Here is a 6510-nt window from a genome sequence, read left to right as displayed (position 1 = left end):
GGGTGTGGCAATCTACCTTCTAGCAGTAGTGTGGCAAGCAAAGTGTTATCAGTGATTTTGTCTTTGCCATTTTGATAAGTGAATATTGAACTGAGTCATTTTTTTATTATCATGGGAGGGGTAGTCCACTTTTTCAGTAGAAAAGGAGCCATTTGTATTTACATTTTAGTGAACTGTCTCCTCATACAATTTGCCTGTTTTTCTATAGGGCTGTTGGGCTTCTTATTGATTTATAAAACATAGATATAAATACAGATATATTAGTCATTTTTTAGTAATATGAATTATAAACATTTTTCTGCAATGTATTTTTGTTTATGGTGGCTTTAATTTGCAATATTTTAGATATTTAAAAGGTGGTTGAATTTATAAAACTTTTATTTTCTGGTTTCTGGGTTTGCATCATATTTAGAAAGACTTTCTGAAATATTGTTTCATCTTTGCGTTCCTAGAGTAAACCACAATTGATCACGGTGTATTCTTCCTTTAATGTGCTGATGGATTCTCTTTGCTAATAATATGCTTAGGATTTTTTAATTAATATTTATAAATAATAGTGGCCTATAGTTTTCTTTTTTGTGCAATCTTTGTTAAGTTTTAGTATCAGTGTCCTGTTCGGTTTATAAAAAATGATGTTAAACTTTCCTTCTTAATGATCTGGAACAATTTAATGGTATTGTAGTAATCTGTTCTTTAAAGATGTGGTAACATTTCCTAGTGAATTCATCAGGGCTTGTTGTTTTTGTTTTTGTTTTGTTTTTTTGAGTGTTCTCTTTAACAGTTTTCTTTTTTCTTTTTTTCTATGATCCTTGGTTTATCTAGATTTTCTCTTTTTCTGGAGTCTATTTTGGTAAATTTTACTGTCATAGAAAATTATCCATTTTATTCAATTTTTAAAATGTATTTGACATGGACAAATTAGTCTCAAGATTATTTCAATTTCTTTTTTTTTAACCTATGATTATTTTCCACTTATTATATTTTCTATGTTTATGCTTTCTTCCAGCTCCTTTTTTTTTCTTAGTTAAGTTGGCTAATGGTTTATTAGTTAATGGTTTATGGTTTATGATTGTCTCATTATCTCTTTCTTATCATTGTTTTGTATTCTTGCTTAATACAAGCATTATTTCATTATGTTTTAAAACTTGTGGCAAAATGTTTTATTGTAATTTTCATATGCCCCCATGGCAATATTTTTTGGCGAATGCTCCTCATCTCCCCTATTTTTACTGTTCATTTCCTCACCCCCTTCCTGATATAATATCATGTGAATGAATTCTCTTCTGGTTCATTTTTGACTTTCCATCTGTGAAACAAGTGAATTTTTCTAGGTCCAGATTTTGCTGGAGGCCTATGTGGGAAAGGCATCAGGGCCTATTCCAGGTTTGAAAATTTTTCCTTAGAAGCCTAGTCTTTCTTCCCCTCCTTTATCCTCTCATTTCCTCTCTGTTTCCCTCCCCCGCTTTCTTCCAACCTTCCTGCTTCCCTCCCTTTTGTCCCACTGGCACAGGGACAGACTCTTTCCTACAAATTTGGTTTGTCTGTTTTATTTGTCATTTAGCTCTTCCTTTTCTGCTTTTTGGAGCAAAGGGAATGATCTTGTTACTAGTCTGTGTTTGCTGTGTCTCCTGTTTTTGACAAATGATCTCAGTTTTATACCTCAATGTGTGTCTGTCAATTTTATATGTCAACTTGACTGGGCCATGAGGTGCCCAGGTATTTGGTCAAACATTATTTGGGGTGTTTCTGTGGATGTTTTTGGATGAGATTAACTTTTAAATCAGTAGACTGATTAAAATAGATTGCCCTCCTAATGTGGATGGGCCTCCTTCCATCAGTGGGAGGCCTGAACAGAACAAAAAGGCTGACCCCACCCCATGTAAGAATTCTTGCCTGACTGTCTTTGGACACATACAGAAACATCTTTTTGGGTCTAGAGCCTGCTGGCCTTTGGAAGGGAGCTACACCATCACCTCTCCTGGTTCTCAGGTCTTTAGACTCAGAATGAAACTAAGCCAGTGGCTCTCTGGTCTCCAGCTTGCTGACCGAACCAGCACATCTTAAGACTTGTCTGCCTCCATAAATGCATGAGCCAATTCCCTGCAATACAACTCTTTATACATATATAAGCATAATAATAATAATATGTTTATATATGTTATATTTATATACTTTTATGTATATAAAATATCCTACTGGTTTTGTTTCTCTGGAGAGTTCTGACTAATAAATATGGTGTCGTTTACCTGTGAGTAATGTACATTGCTGGTTATTTCTGACCTGTTCAACAACAGACGTCCTCTCTTTGCTTCTGACTTTATTTTATCATCTCTGGTTCCTCTCCTGCAACTATATTGTGGTTTAAATATCGGCTGTCTCGATTCTCCTCAAAGATGAGTTATACATTTTTCTTCTTGTTATCTTAACGGTTTTTAAATGATTTCTGGGAGGAGAAGAGGGAGTTACCTACTTTATTCTTTGTTTAAAAACCAGAAGTTTAGATCCTGTTAAACTAGAGGTGTTATTATTCTGCTTAGGTTTGTTGACTAGTGCTCCATAATAGAGGACGAAAAATTTGGAGCTCTTGGGGCAATTTGGAAAGAAAGAAATGAGAAATAGGATGGAGATGAAAGGGAATGGCTTGAGACTGGACCTAAGAAGAACAAAACAACTGGTGAAAAATTACCGGTATAATCTTAAACGGACTTTTCAGGACAGTAATGTCCACTAGGCCATTTGAATTTGTGTTTATACTATGAAAATCCTTCCTGAGACACATCTCCTCTCTCAATCCTCAGTAAATTCTACTGGAATCATAAGAAATTTGATAAGCAAGTTTTCCCTCTGTTTCTCTTCTCTTTGGGGGAATGTGGTATGGTGTGTGTGTTTTGAATTGAGTAAAAGGCTGAGTTTCATGCCCGAGTCTTCTTGGTGCAAAACAGAAATAGATTGTGCAGAAACAAACATCAAAGCAGAGGTGACAATGAACTAAACTCCACCTAGTAGATATGTAGAAGAATTGAGGAAGGTTAGGAACTTACAAAAAATGTGGAATAGCAGTTCTAGCTGATTATATCTAGATGTGAAAGGTTGGACGGAACTGAGTGGATATCTGAAAGAGACCTTTTATCCTAAATTGAGATTACGCATTTTTCTTTTGCCATTCATGTGTACTTTAGGATAAATGCTTTTGAGGGGAAACACACATAAATAAAACATGGCCCTATATTCAAGGAACTCATAGAAGTAAACCAAGCTTAGAATAGAACAATGGTTTGATATGTTCACTTCCTTTCTACTCCTGTTTAGCCAGCAAACTACTCACAGAAATGTGACCCTGCCTGTTGTCCCTATTTATGCATGACACAGGGGAATGTGTGTGGGTGTGTGTCTGTAGAGGTACCATATAAAAATAGGATACTTGGGGTACCCAAAGAAGGCTCAGATTATACGGTCAAGCTCTCTATTTTTCCTACCACTACCCCCATCTTTCAATCACCAAAAATGATATTTTTGGAGATTGCTTAATTATGAGGAAAATATTCACAAATTATTAGGGAAAAAAGCCAGGTAAAAATTTGTGCATTTATTATGATCTGTGTAAAAATTATGTTTGAGCAAAAAAAAAAAAAAAAAAAGTAGACAAAGGAAATGTCTTTTGGAGATAGTGCTTTAGATCAGGAGTCCCCAGCCCCCCGGGGCCACGGACTGGTCAGGAACTGGGACGCACAGCAGGAGGTGAGCTGCAGACTACCGAGCGAAGCTTCATCTGCTTCTCCCCATCCACGAAAACGGTCCCTGGCGTCAAAAAGGTTGGGGACGACCACTGCTTTAGATGATTTCTTTCTTAAAACTTTCTGTGGGGCTTCCCTGGTGGCGCAGTGGTTGAGAGTCTGCCTGCCGGTGTGGGAGACACGGGTTTGAGCCCTGGTCTGGGAGGATCCCACATGCCGCGGAGCATTTTTTTTTTTTTTTTTTTATGTTTAAGATCTATTTATTGTGTTATTTTTACAAGTAGCAAAGTCCCTCCATTTCCCTCAGTTTTATACATGAATATAAAAAGCCACTGACTTCCACGCTGCCCCCCTACCCCTCCCCCGCTGACTGGGTTAATAGGAGGTTGTGGACTAAGTACGGCCTCCAGAAGCAGCGGTGGTTTCCTGTGTGACTTGGCTGGGCCCGTGAGCCACAACTATTGAGCCTGTGCGTCTGGAGCCTGTGCTCTGCAACAAGAGAGGCCGCGACAGTGAGAGGCCCGTGCACCGCAATGAAGAGTGGCCCCCGCTTGCCGCAACTAGAGAAAGCCCTCGCACAGAAACGAAGACCCAACACAGCCAAAAAAAAAAAAAAAAAGTTACTTTAAAAAAAAAAAGACTTTCCGTGAAGTCTAGATTTAAAGACTACTTACAAAATCTGATTTATTTTTTTTCTTAAATAGAATGACTGTGGTGGCATGCATAAGCTGTGGAGGCCTGGTTGCCAGGAATTTAACATTCTTCCTTACTTGATATCTACATCAGATGATTTTTTTTCTGTCAATTTCATCTTAATATTTTACGCTTGTGAGGCATAAACTTGCATGTTTTACCTATATGTTAATTTAACTAGGAACAATGTTCAAGTTAAATATTTGTAAAATTTTATTTATTTATTTTTAAAGCTTTTTTTTATCATGAAGTTTTTTTTTACAGCTTTAAGATAAAATTGACATATAACACTGTGTACATTTAATATGTGCAGTATGATAATTTGATACGAATATATATTGTGAAATGATTACATTTGTAAAATTTTAAGTTCAAATGATCTTTTTTTCTCTGTTAAGTTTTCATAAATATTTTTCCCTCAATCAAAGAATCAAGACTGATAGCATTTTACATCCTATAAAAATACAGTCACTCCACTGGTGAAAAATTAGTATAAAATTACATTATGTAACAGGGGTACCCAAATATTTAAAAGAATAAAATTAGAATTATTGAGGAACATTTTGGATGGGAAGTTAATGTTTGAGCTTATCCAGTGTCTAAGCTAAGATTATTTTAGTGGAAAATAACAAACTCACTAAGGCAAGATTTAGCAAGGAAGGCAAATTTATTATAAGGATACAGGGGTGTCTCTCAAAACTCAAGGGCGGGGTGCAGTTCAGGCTACTTTCGGATCTTGAACCAAGTCTTGGAAAACCATTAGGACACCTAACAGCTTGTTCCTCAAAAGAAGATCCTCTGTTTTTCTGGAGACACAGGAACTCTCTCTCATCTCTGCCTCTCTCTGTACTTCTGTTTTGTTTTTTTTCCACAGGCAGGCTTTTCCTATTTCTCTGTATACATGACCACCTTACCAGAGAACCGTTTACATCCTTGCTCAAGTGGACATCTCAGACTAATGAAAGTATCAAAATTTCAAATCCAAATTCCTAGAAGAACATATTAGATGGGCCCAGCCTGAGACAAGTGTACAACTCTGGGTCAATGATGCATGGCCAAAAAGCAGGGTCACAGATTACTAGTATAGTTGCTAAAGGTCTGTATCTGAGGAAGGAGCAATTCTTAGAGAAAACACTCAGATGGAATTGATTTCTCCCTTTTGTGTGCCTTCCCAGAATCTACTTAACATGTCTATTATAGCACCTGTTAACACTGTTTCATTTGGTTTTTCCTTGTTTCTCTTCCTCACTCCTGCACCTTGAGGACAAGGACAGCTTGCTTATGTCCCTATCACCTAGCAGACATGAAATTAGGGACTAACAAGAGTTAATATTTATTTAGCACTTATTGTAGGCTAGGCATTAAAAAAAATTTTTTTTAAATTAACTTAATTCTTATAGCAGCCCTATGTAGAGAGAAATTCTAATGTTATTTAAAAAAATGATTAGACGGATGATGGTATTGACAGTGAGTCTTAGACAGGAACATAACACTGACTGTATAAATTTTTTGCTCTACCAAATACCCCATAACAATACCAGCTATAATATTTTCTAGTCAAAGTGCTTATACCTTTTTTTACCACTTGGTGTCAGAGTTGTACTATTTGAATATATTAGTGCATTTAGGAAAGCTTTGAGGTTTGTTTGTGTGTTTTGTTTTTTGTGCTCTGTTTTAAGACTTTCTTAGAACATAACTGTGTTCTTTGCAGAGTCACTAAGGAGAGAAAATATTGCTTTGTCTTCCTCTGATATTTTTAGGTTAAATTGAATTTGCTGCCAGATTGGAAGGGAAGGTTATTACCATAAGAAGTGCACACAGAATTTAAGAGAGAATTCCTGGAGGCTCAAACAACTTTTTCTAACCTTTGTAGGAGGTGGGAGTTAGTCAGTCTCTCAGATTAACCCTCCACACAGAAACTAGTTGAATACCTCTTTCCCCTCCAAATGGAATCCAAGAAGACTTACCTCTCAAGGCTTATGACAAATTGATCTCTGACTGATGGATCAGAGAAGCAGAATCCATTATTTAATGGATGAAAGGATCCAGAATTTCAAGTATGAAAACAGTGGTAAATGATGAT

Source organism: Eubalaena glacialis, chromosome 12 (genome assembly GCF_028564815.1).
Source record: "Eubalaena glacialis isolate mEubGla1 chromosome 12, mEubGla1.1.hap2.+ XY, whole genome shotgun sequence".
NCBI classification, from domain to species: domain Eukaryota; kingdom Metazoa; phylum Chordata; class Mammalia; order Artiodactyla; family Balaenidae; genus Eubalaena; species Eubalaena glacialis.
This window is presented reverse-complemented; position numbering follows the sequence as displayed.